This window comes from Mauremys reevesii, linkage group 5 (genome assembly GCF_016161935.1).
Source record: "Mauremys reevesii isolate NIE-2019 linkage group 5, ASM1616193v1, whole genome shotgun sequence".
In the NCBI taxonomy this organism is placed as follows: Eukaryota; Metazoa; Chordata; order Testudines; family Geoemydidae; genus Mauremys; species Mauremys reevesii.
In genome coordinates, this window is record NC_052627.1 from 53,344,406 (window position 1) to 53,364,072 (window position 19,667).

General features: G+C 40.6%; 1 protein-coding gene across 9 annotated transcripts in view; it reads right to left on the reverse strand.

Annotated features, from left to right (window-relative positions):
• The window catches only part of INPP4B (inositol polyphosphate-4-phosphatase type II B), a 554,905-nt gene that overhangs the window by 526,828 nt on the left and 8,410 nt on the right, over window positions 1-19,667 (reverse strand). For 4 of the 9 annotated variants that reach the window (XM_039539756.1, XM_039539755.1, XM_039539753.1 and 1 more), the window contains exon 2: window positions 7,800-7,907. The exons of 2 other annotated variants lie outside the window; for them this stretch is intronic. The gene's annotated coding sequence lies outside the window, so the exon portion shown is untranslated. Of the gene's footprint in view, window positions 1-7,799; window positions 7,908-9,235; window positions 9,303-19,667 lie in introns of those variants that run through there. 3 more of the 9 variants (XM_039539749.1, XM_039539750.1, XM_039539760.1) reach the window with 2 other exon arrangements.

Below are 19,667 nucleotides of genomic sequence, written 5' to 3' on the forward strand. Positions count from 1 at the left end.
GGCCGCACCTGGGGCCAGGCCACTCCATGCCACCCCGGCCATGCCTGGGCCTGATCCGGCTGCGTCTGTGTCTGGGCCGCTCTGGTTGGGGCAGGTCCATGCTACAGGGTTAGTTGGGGATGGGGGAAGGGAGCCCCGCCCACAGCAGGTTGGGGGCCAGGCGCCCTTCCCCCACCCATGTCAGGTCTCCAGGCAGGCTCCCTAAGCACCTGTGTGGTGCTAAATAGGCTGCAGCATGGCTGCACAGCTTACAGGGAACTTAGCCTACATTGGGAACAAATATTTAATAATAAGCTCTTCAGTCTAGCAAGGAAGGTATAACACAATCCAATGGCTGGAAGCTGAAGCTAGAAAAAGTTGCACCTTATTTTCAGTCTGAATTTAACAGTGACAGCAATTAACCACTGGAACAATTTATCAAGGGCCGTGGTAGTTTCTCCATCACTGACAAATTTTAAATTAAGGTTGGATGTTTTTTTCTAAAAGGTATGTTCTAGGAATTACATTGGCAAAGCTCTATCACCTGTATTACACAAGAGGTCTGACTAGATGATCACAATGGTTCCTTCTGACCTTGGAATCTATTGAAGTTCTCTTAAAGTTACTTCTTTATTATTTATTTCTAATATATAAACTATAAAACCATATCAAATGGGAAGATTTGCTGTGAAATAACCAAAGTGATAAAGAATTAGTGAGCTTCTAAAGTGAGAGACAGTTTTATTGGTTCCTCCCTAAAAATATACCCACACATGATTACTGGAAACACAATTGTTATTGTTTCTAACAAAACTGAGAAAAATGCCAGGTCTATGACAAGAAATTTCTCTAATATGCTCCAGATCATGCAATAAGTATGGTATCATGACTGCACCAAAATTAATTTATGATGCTATTTTAAAAGTGTGACAAGAAAAAGTATTCATCTTTTCACTAGCAATATGGAAATAAAATGTGTTACATATTTTATCTATATGGAAGAAAGTATAAACAATTCACACAGACTGAAAGAAACAAAAAAAAAGAAAAACTGAAACCTGAAGAATTAGACAATAGGGAGCAGAACTAAAAGTCAAGTAATTCATCTCAAAATAATTATCTGGGGAAGAACTTCCTTTGTATTCTTAAATCTAGTTTAACTCAAATCTACAGTTTGGTCAGGCAGAACTTATTAAACAGTGGCCTTTTATGTGTGAGACCTACATAAAAACAAGCTATTGTGTTTCCTCCACTGCTGCAATTAAGAAACTATTTTCAGAGTGTACTGATCTCTTCAGTGATGAGTGTGCACAAACATACATACATACATAACTTGGTAATTACAAGATCTGAGAGATTCTCTGAGGGGAAATAATGGTTAACAAATGGGAAAGATTGTATCATCATGCTTTTGAACACTGAGATATAAAAATTTTAAATCAAACTTTTAATGTACTTGACAGTACTTTTTCATATCCTGAAGAAGAATGTGTCATGGGCCATTTACAATACTAAATCTTATGGCAGAGTAATAATCTGCTCATAAAAGTGCTAGATATCTAAAAGTAGTGACCCTTCGACATTCGGAAACAAACCTTTTCTCTTCAGCTCCTAAGCCTGAAAATAGTTCATCGGGGCTTCAAAATTGACACAACACCTACATAATTTTATGGTAAGTGGGAAGGAATTCCACTGCTTTCAACCTTCTTTACTGGTCCTAGCAATAGCAGTGAAAAAAGGCAACAAACAGTGCAGGAAACCATCATTTGCTATAGTAAAACAAAGTAGCAAAAACAACTCTGCAAACATGACTCCAGCAGCTGGTTACAACACAAAGGGTAAGTAAATAAATGAGTCCAAAGATATATTTATTTTTCTTTGTTACTGTGGATTACCAAATACCACATAGCAAAAAGATCTGATTTACTGCTACAATGTTGGAATCCTTAACTGAAGTGGCTGGGCTCCACCATAAATATCAATCACTCCCAGACTTCTGACTGAGTGAGTGAGCTGCAGTCCTTTCTGCTGCAGATATGTATGGAACTCCACCTCCACAAGCAATTGCAGCTAGGTCGAGGGTAGCATTCTTCCATGAACCTAACTGTATCTACATTGCATAGGCTACAATGCTCAGGGTGTGAATTTTTCACACCTCTTTTACATATAGTCCAGGCCTGTGTCTCCCACCTGGATTTCCCCTCCTCTGTACCAAACCCAGGGTGTTGAACTCAGCATTGCCAGAGGAAAACCTCAAAAGGAATCAATACCTGTTGTGTATTGGGGAATGCTACTATCTGAAGCATACAGTCTCCTTTCCTGTGTACAGGCAAGGCAGCTCCTGATGGAATTAACACCTGATAATCATACAAACAACACAATAATAGTCAAACAGAATCACATAATATTTCATAAAATAATCCAGGCATCTTCCATGTCCTTCACAGCAGACATGAGCAAGACATTTCTATACTCCAGTAATCCTTGGCTGACAAAACCACCACCTGGGGCCCTAGGCAGCTGGGTATGAAGTACAGCAGTCCTGCAGATGATGTTCTTTACACCAGGTACAGTTCTGTGGCCCCAAAGCAATCTCTCCTCTGGTCCTGCACTCAGCATATTTTGGGTAATTCAGACAATCTAGCCCATAGCCTTCAATTTAGCCATTCAGTGCCCAGCAAATTTGTGAAGCAAACACCTATGATACATTGTGAACACCTATGTGATGCCTTACGAATGTGAATTAGTCACATCTGCTTACTCCCACATCTTCCATTTTAAGGGTCTGAATTTAGACTGCACAGTTTGGGGCTTTAAAGAGTCAGAGCTTTTGGACAAAAAATATTGGCTGAATTGACAGCTTCATTTTATTTATTTTCTTAAAAGAGTTGTAGAAGCATCAGATGTTTCCAAATGTTATTTCCTTCCAGATAAAGTAATTTTCCATTTCCCGAAGGATGAAAATGGCACTATCAGTGATATTTTCATTTATTTTTCAAAAAATATTTTACTTTAGAACCTGAGAGTTCAATAATCTTTTGCCTCAACAGCAAGATTTTGGGAACATATAAAAAAAATCAAGTTTTTATGTGTTAACAGCAAAGACATCAAAAGGGCTCTCCCTGACACAATGAGGGCAGCCAAAAAGCCTCAATTAGATCATGCATTATGCCAAGATGGAAAGGGTTTTTTGTGACCATCTAAAAGTAAAAAAATATAATGTTTGGTGATTCAGTAAGTGGCATGATGCCCTCTGAACAAATACACCAAAATTTTTAAGAGACAGTGTTTGATTATTAAAGATTACTTGGCATTCTTCAACAGATAAAGGTGTCAATTCTAGTGTCCTGGTCAAAATCCAATCTGGCTAATTACATGATGCCTGCCTAAAGTTTCCCATGCCATTTCAATGGATATGTTATTCTTCACTTCCTGTCCTACAATATGTTCATCTTCCTGTGTTCTGTGAAAAGGGTGGAGGGGGGGAAATCAATGATATATGAATTTATGCTTATGTATATAGTTTTAATATCAATTTCTACAGTGCTTGGAGGCACTGAGTTGAAAGGTTCAAAACAAATTAAAGGTATTGGTCCTTAATCAGAGTTCTGCTGCAGCCCCTCAAAAGGAAGATCATATACTGGTAAGGGGCTGTAAAGATGACAGCCCCTGGGCTATGTCCCCAATAGCATAATGGCCCTACGCCATCCCTGCTTCACAAAGAGATGGCTGGGATCTGGTTCATGGACAAGAGAGGAGATATGGCAAGATCTCACTACGCTCTGGATATTCTGGAGTAGCAGAGGAGCTTCTAGGCAGCTTGTCAAACCTAACATAAATTAGAGCAGCCCCAGCCATGCCCAGAAAGAGACACTTTTGCCTCCTCCTTTCCTCAATTTCAGAACTGTGCCTCGTGCACTCCACCCTTGAAATGCAACCCAAGATTGGGACAACTATTTAGTTAACAGAAAAAGAGCCTTAACAAGACAATGCACCTCAAGATTCTGTATAGCCTTGCGGTTTTTAGTGGCACTGAACCATCTTTTCACAAACAACTTGTCATCAGCCTCCACAGATCAAACAAAGATGGGGGAAAAAAACTCTAGGACACTTCATTCTGTTAATTTGGGGTAAACAGAATTATTGATGTTTATTCACTGTAAAACAAATCATTATTAGCACAAAATAAGACAACTGCTTTGGGCTTCATTCAGGAAGAATGTATTAACTGCTTTCTTTATAAGTTTATTCTGTATGACAACAGATTAGGTGAAAGACTAAACATACATTTAAGCAAATAGTCCACACAAATTTAAATGCATGTCATAATACTGAAATGTTACCACACCAAAATGCCTGTCACTATGTGTCTTACGCATATAAAAAAAAATAAAAGGAATGCTAGCTTGGGGCCACATTCTGCAGCCCTTAATTGAGCAAAGCTCCCACAGACAGCTGCATTCTCTCCCATTTAATTTAATCTCCATGGATGATGAAGTGATTACTAGTTTTGACTGGTAGTTCTGCACATTGCTTTAAAAAAAAGATAAACAATCGATCTGGGAACAAGCTTCTTAAATGAGATTGAATTACTACTGCCCAGAAATCCATAGGCTAGCATAGTCACAGATGACAGGCCAAATCTTCTACTGGTGTAAGTTTGGGTGGCTCCATTGAAGTCAATAATTGATGTGCACTTCCTAAGGGTGTGGCCCAATACCCATAAAGGAGGGGTTTCCTCTATGTTGTTTTAGGTATCACAATAAAACACACAGTAGCTGGAAAACATTTTTTAAAAGCAGTACACCAGCATTCTTAAGGGAAACACATAGATTAACATTCAGCTATTACAACTTCTGCGGGGGGGGAAAATCACAACACAAAGAGATTGGCAAATACAACACTAAGTCTTGGTTCATTCCCCACTGGCCCTGTGAGGTACAATTTACACTCTTCTGTGCCAGCTGCAGAATTCATTTCCATGGTACTAGTTCCACAGCCTTCCCTTGATAGTTCTTCTAGGTTACAATCACCAGTGGCAATCAGAGCCCCACTAGCAGCTGCCTGGCACATGCACATGAGTTCCAGCTCAGCACTGTACTTGAGCAGAAGCTTCATGTGAATAGTCCCACTGAAGTCAAATTAAATACATGCTTAAGAACTACTTTACTGGACCTGGGCCATAGGACTGAGCCCCTACTCAAAATATCCAACCACCACCACAACTATATTCCCTCCCTCACTATTGCTTCAAACTGATGGGTAGGCTAGCTCACTGCAAGGCCCCAAGTGAAGCAAACACTGCACTTCTGCAACAACCCTCCCGACAGACACAGTCCTGAATTATGTTTCTGAAAGGTGGAGTAATTATGGGCTGAATCTAGTCCCTCATAATAAACTGGATATTAAAAGTAATGCAAAATTAAATACTTAGTTAATAAAAATATATTGCATTTTTAGTGTACATAAGACTTCTCTTCCAAAGTTCTCAAAGCACTTTTTAGACAATTAATCCTCACAACACCTCCATGAGGTAGGTAACAAACACAAATTCAAATTATTTGAAGCTAAGTAAGGTTTTGAATTCTTTCCAGACTCTCCCAGTACTTCTCCCTTTTAGGGGTGCTTGCCCTGATATTAATTGTACAATTTAACCCCATTCTGACTTTACTCTTTCTTGAGTCTCAATCAATCTTCAAATGGTTGGATAGTCATAGCTCCTTGGGAAGCTAGAATAAGATACCATACTTCAAATGTACTGGTGATCCTACGTAGATAACAAATTATTAATGACATTATTATCAGTACTTTTTCTTAACTATTCAACAGATGCTTGAATTTACACAAAGTTTCTATTTTGCAGTGCTCTGGCTGACAATGTTTTTGCTTGATATGTTTGTCTGATTTTTTTTTGTTTTGTTCCAGACTATGATTCCCCCACTCCCAACCATTCAACATAAGGACGTGGATCCATTTGACAACATTGGTTAGTAGTGCACTTTTCTGGCTCAGGAAACTGCACAGTTGCAGTTTTCAGAGAATGTGTTATTTTCTTCTTAAACAATGAACACAAAAATGTCATTCACAAAACCTCCAGTCACCGACTCTTTGTAAAGACGACAGCTTGGATCCAGATTAACAGACGTCTGGATACCAATGAAATGTTACACTAACCTGGGTTTTCAATATCTATAAAATATTTTCATCCATCTTTTTCTAAGTTTATCTGACAGATTTTTAGATGTAGAAAGGTAGCAATTCGATCATTAAAAACATCCTACAGCTGCTGTAACAATTCACTTATGGGGAATTTTCATCAGTGTCTTCTGTTATCCAACAAATGCATTTTTAACACTAGAGCAGGTTAGGAAATTTGACTTTTTTTTAATTTTAGAAGTGGGGGTGTTTGGTTGGGGTTTTCTTTGGGGGGAGGGGGAGACCATGCCAATTCATCAAAACCAAAACTTTTTGTGGGAACATACCAGTTCATCAGGAAAGGTTTATCAGGTTCAAGATGGAGAGACCAATCCACACCAGAATAGCCAATAGCCTGGTAGTCATCTGGGATGTTGGAGACCCAACTTCAAGGCCCTGGTCTGACTCTGGTAGAGCAAGGACTAGAGCAGATTGGAGGAAAGTGGTCAGGTCCTGCCCCTGAGGTGGGTCAGGAGGCCCTGGGAGGGGAAGGACGCCCTGTAGGTGATAAGGGAGGAGATTAGGTCCTGCCCGATGGCTCCTCAGGTGGGCAGGGCTGTAGAGTGAGCCTGCCCTGCACTCATCCTACAGTGGCAGTTCCTTTCCTGTGGAGCTGGGCCCAGCTCCCAGCATTGCAACCTGATACTGCAACCCCATGCACCACTCAGGTTTAGCCCAGCTTTCCTCCACCAGAGGGGTGGCCAGGCTAAATCTTAGGGGTGCTACAACCCAGTGCACCAGATTGCAACACCCAGAGTGTGGTGCTGGGCCCAGCAACATGGGACAGGAGCCATCACAGCAAGGTGAAGTTTTTTGTTTTGTTACATGCTATTTTGCATTTTCAAAAAAACATGGGGCTCTAGCTATACAGTCAGTCTCTCTCATTGGCCCAATGAATATTTATTAGAACAGATTCAACAGGAGACTCTGTAGCCCAGTAGTCAAGGCACTCGCTCACATATGAAGTAGGAGACCCAAGTTCAAGTCCCTGGTCCAAATCTGGCAGAGCAGATGCTGGATTTCCAGCATCCCAGGTGAGTGCCCTAACCACCAGGCCACTGGGTATTCTAAGGTGGTTGGGTCTCTCTCTCTCCTTCTTGATGCTGAATCGGAAAATTTTCATAATACGGAAAAACCATTTCCTGCCCGGCCCTATTAAACACACACCAAAAAACAACAAAACAACAACAAAAGTCTTAACTTGTGCCCTAATTGTAAAGTTCACATTCATATGTTCTAGGCATATGTTTTAGGAAATGTTAAACCCACTTAAAATAATGCTCCAAATTTATAAAAATTTCCTCTATAATTACTTTCTAATAAGTAAAATCTAGTACTGGATCATTATGCAAAAGCATCAGAGTAAGTTTATATTCAGGCTAAAAGTTTTGTTTAAGGCACGTGGGACAGATTTTCGGGTAGAAAACCAGTGCCGTAATTAGGCATTTTAGCACCCAAGGCAAGAAAGCATATTTGCACCTCCTACCATTTTTTCCCATCCCATTCTTCCGCCCCTGCAGCTTTGCATCCTAGGCATCTACCCTGCTCACCCAGCCCTGGTTACAGCCCTTCAGAAAAGCATTTCAGCACAGTAAAGATAAGGAACACACAGCTCCCCCTCTTACCTCAGCTGATTTAGATAACCTAAAATACAGGCGAGGTTATGATGACATAATGGAGCTCGAAACTATCTGGATGAGCTGTGTGCTGTACTTTTGCTCTTCTCCTTGACACTGGTAATAAAAAATAAAGAAAAAAACAATCACAAATAAAAACTCTTGGTATGGCTTTCTCCTGACACCAAATAACCAGATCCAGACTAGCAAAAACAAGCTTAGTTGAGGAAAACTATAGTAAAAGAAATGAGTGCTGAGTTTGAGATTTATATTATATTGGTTGTTTTGTAACACTACATAGCAATAAAGAAACTAAAGCATTCCACTGTTTATTATATGTCTTGTTGTTTCTTCTTATTATTTCATGAGTAGCAACTACATATATTGTATATATCCTAATTTAAGTTAAGTTTTCTGATATCCTTCAGAATTGGTAAATATTAAAGATAATTACTGGAAAAGCAGCTTGCCTGATCCAGGGACTAATGTATAAATGTGTTGTGCTGATCTTCATCTGTCTAGATACTTACTCAGCCTTCATCATTGTAGTATCTGAGGACCTTGCAATCATTAATTGATTTTAACCTCACAACCTCAGAGAGGTTTTATGAAGCATTATCCTCATTTTACAGATGGGCAACTGAGGCACAGAGTAGATTAAGTGACCTGCAGAATAAGTCTGTAGCAGAACAGAGACTCAATCCTACTATCCATCCAGTCTCCTCAGGGGGGAAAATGTCACTGGATAACAAAATTTGGCATTATGCTCAAATTATGATTTGTAGGAGGTTTTGTTTAATCACCAAGAATTAGTTTTCGGTATATACAGATAAATTAGATGGACTGGATTTATCTACGTTTTACCTAATTTACATACAAGTACAGAAATTTATTTCAAAAAAATAATTAGTACTTTTTAAATGTACTTAAAATACTACATTTAGGGAGACTTTGGTATTCGGGAAGATATTTTAAATATCTAATACTTAAAATAGCTTTTGCTTTCAAAGGCTCTTCATAGTTGTCTTTGCAATATTAGCAAAGTATCAGCTCTATTTGCATTTACCCAAATACTCCTTAATTAGTTCGGTGCAATGCTCTTTGTTGACAGTATTCTGGTTCCATATTATCCTTCATAGCACATCTTATCCACCAGGTGTATTCTGCAGTGAAATCATACTCCTAATGCTGATTTGGTGACATCACAGTCAATTCCACATGGCAAAAGACTCAGGTCATATATAGGATTAAGAATTCACTGCCAGATCAAGCAAAAGGAAACTAAGCAAGAGGTAGAAACTCTCATTTGAAAACATTTCTCTCTCTTTTGCAAATGTGCTTTTTCCTTGTTTTAAATCTGATTTTTTTTAAATCAAACTAATGAGTAAGAGGTTCAATAGAACCTTATATTGTGCCAAATTCTGCCCTCAGTACAACCAACTTACATTTAAATCAATACAAACTGTTCATGAGTGTGTCGCTGGCAGCAGATGTCTGACACTTTTTATTTTCCTGGAAGGCGAAATGATGATAATTTTAAATATTTAGTCATTATCTCGTGAACATCCTCTCCCTTGCTATTACCATCCTATGTCCAATCTTCTCTTTTCTGAAGAGCATTTTGGAAAACGTTCTCCTCTCTCATTGTCTAAACAATCTCATTGGTCATTTCCAGCCTATTTGCTACTTTCCTGGTACTAGAACATTTGGTCAATGATCTTCCCATCTGTCCTGCTCTCCTCATCCTGCTGCTTCACATCATTATATTTGATACGATCAACCCTAACATGATTTTAGATCATCTGGGTTCTCTGGCATCTCATCTAACCACTACAGTTTTGTAATGAACTACGGTCACTTCTGTGTCACTAGATCCTCTTCTGTTACATTATTCCCTAAGGCTTTTCCTTTCTCCTCCTTTTCTACAATTCTTTCCCACCACTCTTTCCCTTGGCCACGTATTTTCAAAAGTCAATCTTGGGAATTATTTCTATGCGGCAGATGTCAAAAGATATAACCCCTGCCTCATTTCAACTCATTTTCCTCCTCTTAAGTTCCTGACTCTGCCACAATTTCCTGTAAACAAACAGGAAAAAACGAATTTCCTACTACAGGAGGTCCCTGGTATACGTCTCCCCCTTATCTGTCGTTTCGCATATCTGTCGCTCATCAATAGGGGATGATCTGAGTCAGTTCCATGTCAGTCCCAATCTGCATATCCATCGTGGGCAGTCAGCACCCTCCCTCTCCTCCCCACTGAAATCAGCTGTTTCGAGGCATGCAGAAGGCTTGGGGGGAAGGGGAAGGAGTAGGGACAGGGCGCGCACGGAGATGGGGCAGAACTTGGCAGGAAGAGGTGGGGTGTAGGGGGAGCGGGAAGAGGCGGGGTGGGATGGACTTTTCATTATCCATTGCCCTTTTCAATAACACAGCCCCAACGTATACCAGGGACTCGCTATACTAATTGGTGAGCACCTTCATCTCTCTGCCCCCATCAGCTCCAATCCGGTATTCATTCCTGTCATGATTGTTTATTCAACGTAGCCACTATCTTTTTTTCCTTCTGTATATTTCACGAATGTCTGCCAGCGTGAGGTTTGAAACAGTGCTCTCATTGGACACTTCTTCAAGCAATCCTTTGACATTCATGCCTTTGACTGTTCTCAACTATTTTAATATAATTTTATAATCTCCCTAAATCCCAACTTTTGGACATAAAATTATTAAATACAATGGTTCATCTCTTCAGTTGGGAGAAACAGATATTCACGATCCTCAGAAATCTTTACTAGCTTCCTGACCATTTCAGAATTCAGTTCAAAATCCCCCATCATCTTCTTCAAGATCCTACATGGAATGTCCTCCATGAGCTCTGACCTTATTTTTCCCTATTTTCTAGCCTCAAAATGGTTGGGAAACTGTTCTGAGGTGATAGCACAAGAACAACAGACTTCCTGCACTGAATAAGGTTACTGTCAGCCCCAAACTGAAAACCCATCCATTCAACATTATAGCTTCCACTAGCTGAACCTCCCAGTTTTCCTGTGTTCTAGTTTCTTCAGAAACTTGGCATATATGCACTCTTTTTCATCTCTGTCCCACTACACATACAGCGCTAGCTACAGCAAGTATTGTAACCTATGTAAGTTTACTTGAATATGCTGTTGCAGACTTTAAATACAAGTATTCTATACAAGAAAAATATAGACTAAGCCTAATCCTGCACACCTCCCAGCTCCATCTGGCCATTTTTCCTGACCAATCCAATCTCATTGGATTTAAATGAACAGCAGATGCCCTCAGCACCTTGCAGGGTCGGGCAGGGTACAGCTCTCTAGTCTCTCAAAGTACCTCCTTCCCATTCTCACTAAGGCCACCTCACATTAAAACTCACAAATCCTTCTTTAAATCACTCTTTACCCTCCATTCAATTATCCAATCCCCCGCTCCCGTACAAAACTCTCCAATATTTCTTGACTCCCACGGAGGATGCCCTTTCTCCAAGATGAACCTACTGCGGTAAAGTCACTCGACCCTTTAGATCAGCTCCTAAGTTTTGTCTTCCCTCCACCCAACTATCAATGAGGTTATACTCTCTACATAAAGTCACCAGAATTTTTCCCAAATTCTGTATCTAAATATTCCTGGATCAGCTTTCAATTACTCCACTTCAAGGAACAGAACATTTTTCACCTGAAAATCTTATTTTGAACTAATTAAACTCAAATGTATTGTATTTAGCTTGAAATAAAAATTCTATTTCTGAAGACATAAAAAGTACTCTTTTCTCTACTTTATTTAGTGTCTTTTTAAAAAAAAAAAAGACTGGAAGAGCAGAATTCAAAGTAATCCTTGATTTGTGGAGGTCACAGTTTATAGCTCTCCGCAGAGCATTAAAAGCAGTCTCCATCATACTATTGCACAGCCAAATCAGCAAACAACAAGGGATGGCGACAAACAACTGAAAGTCTGCAACCAAAGGAAGCAAGAGACACTAGCAAATTTGATATTTGTGTCTTAAGTCAATCAGAAGAAAGAAGAGACAAAAGATAGGGTTGCGAACCTTCCCAGATTGGCCAGGAGTCTACTAGAATCAGCATTGTTCTCCCAGTGACTATTGAAAGCAATCCAGGAGATTTTAATAGGTACAGTACAATTAATGACATTACATCATGTTGGGGTGGGGGGAACTCCCAGAATAGCTTCAGTCAGAGTTAGCAACCATAGACAAAGGGAATCCACTTGGGGAAGAAACCTTTAAAAATTTCTTAAACAATGATTTAGAAGTAGGGCTTGGTTTATTTATGAAACAGAAAACAGGATATTAACAAGAACACATATTTAAGAGTGAAGAAATCCAAATCCTTTACAGTATAGGCTCTTGGGGTCAAGTTCAAAGGTGCAATCTGGTCCCCTTATACTATTTCTTAGACAATGCAAAGCAGCTGGGTGCTGGCCACTGATAGTCAGCAAAGAATCCTCTTTGCAGAGGGGAACCCCCAGTGACAAATCTAGGGGAGACAGGTCACACACCAGGGATCCCATGTGCCCCTATGTTAGCACATGGATATGCTAGGGACAGGATGGAGGCAGTGCTCCACTACATTAATCTTCTGCTGGTGCCAGGGACAGACTGGCACAGAACTAGGTAACTAATCTGCTCCCTGATGCCTCTCACCATATGCTCAGTTGTGCGCTCCCACAGGAAAATTGAGCCCTTGTACTTTAGGGAATCCACTTTAAATAAGTCCTCTGAATCAGAAAGATACAGTCACATAATTGATAGGACCACCTATAAAGTTTAGATGTGGATTCAAACATTTCCAAACTTTGGGAGTGTTTGGATCCAGAGTTTCAGTGTGCGCTCATTTCTGGCAGACATAATACAGAGAACTGGAGAACTCCGTCCCCTCAGAGAGTGAGGCCCAGATCCTCAAATGTATTTAGGTGCCTAAATACCTTTGAGTCACTGGCACTGAGTGTTCACTGATCTCTGAAGTTCTGAATGGCTTCTGATAATTAGAGGCCATACATTTAGCCTGTAGAAGTTACCATAAACGGCATGGTATATTTACTTACGTCAATGAATTACTGTACATAGTGCTGTTTCTAAAGGTTACTCAAACAAAAAACACCTCTCAGTTAAGTATTACGTATATCCAATTCTCAGTGCAGTTGGAGAATGCTAAATAACTACTACAGCAATGGCAGATTATTTATATGGCAGTTTGCCTGTGCACTTCAGAGATCAAAGTCCCACTGTGCGAGGCACTATATACTGTACTCTGCCCCACCCCAGCTCCCCAAAATAAAAGATAGTCCTGCCCCTGAAGTGCTTACAATCTAAGTATGTGACCATAGACAATGGCTGTATGCACCAAACCAGATGTAAAAAGCACAAAGGGACAACGAAACAACTATGCACAACACAAAAAGCAGGGGTCACAGCACGCCAGTTTGTCTAATTATTGTCTTTTTTTTTTCTTGGTGGGTATAATGGCAGAGGAGTGTTTTAATGAAGGGAGTTGCAGGAGGACAGAAAGGTGGCTTTAAAAATATCTAAAAGTAACTCATTCATGGGAATGAGCATGGGAAAAGCATAAAGGTGCTTTGATGTTTAATGCTTACCAATGAACTCCTTAAATTTATGTTTCGATGTTTCAAACTTTTACATTTTAATGTAGCTTGTGAAAAGCTATAAGGATTTACATCCTTTGAATTACTGTTAATTTATAAAAATGGTATTAATATTTGAAAATGTTATCTCACGTTTTAAACAGAATTTTTATTTATTAGTGATATTCGGAAACCAAGTACATGCAAGAATGTTTCAAAGAGAGGTCTTCAAAGTAAAATGGAGTGGTTTTTAATTTAGGTCATAGTAATAAGATAAAATAGGTTTTAAAGTTTTAAGGTTCAGCATCTTTGGACAGACACCAGTACATGAGTGAGCAGTCAAATTGATTGGCCTGGGGAAGCACTCATTCTGGATGTGCTCTTTGGCCAGTGCCAAACACAGCTGAGGTTGCATCAGTTGGCCAAGTGGGAGATGTGTGCGTGTGTCTGTCTTGCATTTGTCTCAGGTGTCTGGGCAGACTTTCTGCTATGCCCTGGTCTATGCCACTAGAAAGTGGCATAGCCTGGACTGAATCAAACCAGCTCTCTACTACTTTTTGCTTGAACTCAGCTTAAGATGATGATGCAGCAGTTCCAAAAGACAGGGATTTTTAAAGATTTATGGTTGAATTTCTTAGGTTATGTTGACAATTGCAGGATTCCAGGTTTAGGAATATATTTAAATGTGCTTTGGAATTCTAGGTGCTTTTCCTTCCCCATCCCTTCCATTCAGCTGAATAAACGGCAGTGCTAAATTTCCTAATTAATTCTCTCCCTCTCCCCATCTCTTTTATCCTGTAGTAACTGCCTTAATCTCTTTTACTTATTCTGAATGTTAGGAGCACAGATGGACAACAGAGTCAGGCTCTGCAGCATTACCCCACCCAACACCAATGGCAGTCTCTCTCTGTGAGCTCTGTGGTGATCAGGATACTCAAGTGGGTAGAGGTGGAGCCGGGAGGATGATCACTGAGACATTACAAACCCAATCCCATGAAGGATCACTGAATAAGAATACTGCTAACCTTGATTACATTATTATACCCACTGTCACAAATACTGTATGAACTCTCCCTCCCTCCCTCAACCCAAGAGAGTTTTGAGGACAGCATAGATCGGGGAGCTAATGAGAAACTCTGTGGAGTTTTACACTGTCTGCATATGGATCTCCTAAGATTTTTCAGGTTCAGTAAAAAAAAGTCATCCCCTCTCCCACCAGAATACCACCATGGAAAATGCAAATAGAAATTCTTGGATTTTTCTGTCCTACATGAGTATTTTTCCATGTAGGAGAGGACTTGTCCAAAAATCAGTTCGCTTCATTAATCTTTTTAGCTTAAGGTTGTCCTGTTTTGAAAGGATTTTTTCATTCCCAATGATTTCAATGGGCCAAATTCCACAGAATCCAAAATGTATCTGTTTCAAATTTTGAAATTGTTGGCTAACCTCTTCCCTGTTTCTACTACATGCACTGTGTTCCATACACTTTACGTTTCACAACATATCCTATGTACCGTCATTTTTTTTTAATGGCTGTGCATTTTCCTGGGTGGTTTTGAATTGTGTCATACATGCTATTTTTAATAATCTGTGTGGATGTCAAATGTCAATGTGCCTTTAATCTCCTGCTTCCACATTTTGGGGGAGCGGGACTTTTGCATGCTAAGGAACCACATATTTAATTGTCTTTCATACTTACAGACTTTTATCCTGGCATGTTTGTGATTTTTCCATGTTTATGGAGAGGCAGTTTCTGTTGACCGTAATAGCTATCTCAAGAAACTGGCAAGAAAAAGTTAAAATTTTGTGAAGTATTGTGTTTTGAATTGCTGATTTTATTTTTAATTAAATCATTATATGCTTAAAATTGTTCTCAGTCCCATGGGCAGAAACAGGGTTAAAACAATCTCTAACGTGAGAGAGGTTGCTGCAGCCCATCATGGAGCTTCATAGCTTAGTCTTCTTCTGCAAAAAAAAAAAAATCAGTACAAATTGAGTAATTTCCTATTTTTTTAAAAAATATTTTTTTTAAAGTGTGTGTGTTTCAGTCAATGTCAGGTAGTTTAAGACCAAGATTCTACATTTTAGAAGATATGAGAATATTTCAGGTTTTTTTTTGTTGTTGTTGTTTTTTTTACACTGCAGTGAAAATGTGAAAAGGAGGAAGAGCTTTTGAGGAAACCATTTTTCCTTGCAAGTGTGTCAAAAAATTTTGTATTGTTTCTTTTGTAAATAGGTTAATTGGATTAGCTATATTATGTTCTCTGCTATCCAGTTGGCTCTTTGCCGCTAGCAGATAAAGTTGTTTACCCATAATGTGTATGCTAGTTGTATTATCTCTCTGCTACTCGGTAGTTCTTTTAGGGCTTTTTTTTGCTCTTATACGGCATTAGCCATTGATAAGTGCTAGATGCTGCATGCATGGCCTTTTTCTTGCAAGTGAAATTTCTGAACCTACTTGCATTGTTATTTCTCCGCTGAGAGTTCATGTTTAATGGGACAAATGGTTTGAGGCTTAGTTTTATTTTTCATATGAGATAAGGTTGGGTTTTTTTTAATTGTCTGAAGTACTATAATTAATAAACTAATGTAAACATGTAAAACCTTCAAGCTCTGAATTTCATTTACTGTGTAAGTTCCATCAGCCCTCATTGGCAGAAACTTCTGCCTGGATAGGTGCGACCACAGAAGAACAAGTTACCTATGACTCCCACATCACCTATATGCCCACAGCTGAGTATCATAAGCCAGGAAGTTAGAGGGATACACCAGAAAAAGGGTGAAATAAGTACATCTTCTAAGCAGCCACCACCATCGATAACAGGAGGCAGTTTGAGCCATGTTCAGGTCTGAAACCTGCATGAGATGAACTCAGGATTGTGGCAGAGGGGAGATGTTGAAGAAGTTTGGATACCACAATTTTCTCAATAGTCTTCTGGAGAAAAGGCAAACTCAAGACCGGGCAGTAATTAGTGAGGTTGCTGGCATTAGGTGTAGACTAATTTCTATTTTAAAATGTTATGGTATGCATAACAAACATTTTAAAAACTATAAAGATATCTGTTTAACCAGACATTCACAATGTACAATAATATCTCAAAAAGAAAAATGGCGTAAGGGTTCATCTTCTAGAGCATATACAAGATACTGTTATTAAATGAAATATTCTGCTGTTCAAATGTTGAGGACTGTTTCCCTATTGTCATTCCACAGAGCACAGTATCTCTTAAATTTATAAAATCAAGAGATAGAATGGGTTGGATACTTTATAGTCAAGGTTTTCAGGCTACTCTCAAAAGATCTGCCTACCAAATCAACACATTAAATCTTATACAGAGTGACCCTGATTCCGGGCTGACACTGAACTCACTCATGCTTCAGAAGGGAGGGAGGGAGATGTTTGCCATTTTCAGGGGGCGGTGAAATGTCTAGAGCCACCCAAGCACGGCGGCATGCCGCGGGGGGCACTCTGCCAGTCGCCGGTCCCGCGGCTCCGGTGGACCTCCCACAGGCATGCTCCACCGAAGCCGCTGGACAAGCAGACCCTCCACAGGCACGCCTGCGGGAGGTCCACCGGAGCCGCGGGACCAGCGGACCCTCCACAGGCATGCTGCCAAAGGCGGCCTGCCTGCCGCCATCCTGGCAATCAGCAGAGCGCCCCCCGCGGCATGCCGCCCCAAGCACATGCTTGGCGTGCTGGGGCCTGGAGCCACCCCTGGCCATTTTGCATCCTCCAGATTCTGAGTCCAGCCAGATGCCAGGCCAGGTACCCCAGTGTAAGCTAGAGTACCCCTTAAGATGCTCTAACTTATGTTCAGTTGCCTATGATCCCAAGGCCTGTTCAGGCAGCCAGGAATAACCCAGGCATAAGGACATTCCTGCCATGACCTCTTCCCCCAGATATGCCCCAATACTCTTCCTATGCTGAGGGACAGGAAGGAAGTGCCATAGTACCAATACTCTACCTCTGTGCATTTCTACACTGAGATAACTTCCAAGTAAAGATAGCGTTTGTCCTGATTTGTGCTGCCAGATCAACGTACAACAGGAAGAGTGGGGGCCAGTATCAAGGCCAGTACATATAGTGCATCAAGCTTTGAAAAAATTTACCAGACTCCTACTAGTCCAGATGAAAGATACTTGTGACATTGCATTTGTCCCCTGACTCAAAGCTATGCTATAACAAGCTAGCAGCATTTGCCTTACATGCCCCCATCCTGGTAATGGGGGTTGTCCCACATTAATGGGATCTGCTAACTCACTGAGGGAAATAGCTTGTTACCCTACTCAAATAAAAGAGATGGGAGTCCCTCTCTGGATCAAGCAGATATAGGAAGTGTAGGAAGAATAGTATTGATCTAAGACCAGTAGAAGCAGCCAAGCATGAGACGATTTGAGCTCAGCTTATGCTAGCTTATCAATTTCTGCACTATTAAAATCAAAACCTGTGAAGAGCGCAAATTTAAGTTCTAAATAGGGTTTGAGCTACTTTTGAAAGCAGAAAACTGCACCTGTGTGTGCACATGCTTGCTCTCGTTCATTCTTTTAATTTACATTGGCATGTATACACCTTCACACCTGGACACCTTCTCTCAGCTCAAATCTAGGTGAACAGGAGGCTCTCTGCTTCCCAGCCCCTCCTCCACACCTAGGCCTGGTGTTCCTTGATTCCATTCCTGTCTAGTGAAGAAGCAGTGGCTCCAGGTACTCTGCCATCTCGGTCCTCTCTTACAGGGGCGGCTCTAGGAATTTGGCCGCCCCAAGGAGTCATGCCTGCGGGAGGTGCACCGGAGCCGCGGGACCAGCGGACCTCCCGCCGGCATGACTGCGGAGGGTCCGCTGGTCCCGCGGCTCCAGTGGACGTCCCGCAGCTGCGGAGGGTTCGCTGGTCCCGCGGCTTCGGTGAAGCATCCGCAGGCATGCCTGCGGGAGGTCCACTGGAACCGCAGCTCCGGTGGACCTCCCGCAGGCATGACTGCGGAAGGTCCGCCGGACCCGCCTGCCGCCCTGCCGGCAAAATGCCGCCCCAAGTGCACGCTTGGCGCGCTGGGGTCTGGAGCCGGCCCTGCTCTCTTACCTACCATTAAAACAGTAGCTTTCACTGAGATCTGAATCTGGCCCATAGACTTCAAAGATGGCTAAGTATCATTATCTCCATTCCCCTTTACAGATTGAGAAACGTAGGCAGAGAAGTTGAGTGATGCACTCATGGTCTTGCAGTGAGCCAGCAACAGCATTGAGAACAGAAGCCACATCTGAGTTCTATCCTATCTATCCATTGGACCATGCTGCCTCCACTATGAACTTTTTAGGAGCGACAGAATATGACCTCCATTTAATTTTTATTTAAACTATTTTTAATTAAGTTACTTTTAGCAGTAGACAAAAGACCAGATTCAGACCTTAATTTAAACCAGTGTAAATCCAGAGTGTCTTCACTAGTTTCAACAGACTTGCTCCACTATAAACAGGGTCAGAATCTGGCCCTAAGCATATTACTTAGGAAAGGAGATATATAAACAGCATTGCTGATGGCACAACAAAGGCGCTGTTGAATTATTTAGCTTAACAGAACTGGCAATTAAAAAGTGTTCCAAAAATGTAATTTGGAAACTAAGGTCATGACTACTAGTGTTGTCCCTTGTTGCCTTTAACCATGGCAGATAATGCATTTGTTTTAAAGTAGTTTGAATTCCACATTAGAAAAAACACTTCTACTTTGAGCTCTGAACAATAGTGGGAGATACTGCTCTTTTAGATCACAGAAATAGAGTCCTGAAGCCTACCAACTGAGTTTATGGAACCAAAACAGCTTCTGACAAAAAAAATAAGGGATTTTCCCTGGGCCTGTGGTAGATGTTTATTATTATTTTAAACAGTCAAAAAAAAGCATAAACATATATGAATTAGAGTAGTTCAGGAGCAGCAAGTTATTAACTGTCTATATATTTATTAAAAAGTGAACCACAAACCTGAGGTGAATTTCCACTTTATTTTTACCTGCACTATCTTGTTTTGATTAACTGAATGAGACAGAGGAGAAACAAAATAGATCGTAGCTTCAGGCGAGATGCCCAACTCTGTCAATCTATTGTAATGTGCCAAAACTGATTAAGCTGGAGGTAATTTAATCAAGTTTAAAATGAGTAAGCATAATTTTACTGTTTTCAAAACAGGCCAATTCTGTTTTCTTTTGTTTATATAAAACTTAATACATATTCACGGATAGCTCTGAGACAGTGAGTCATTCAATAAACTGAA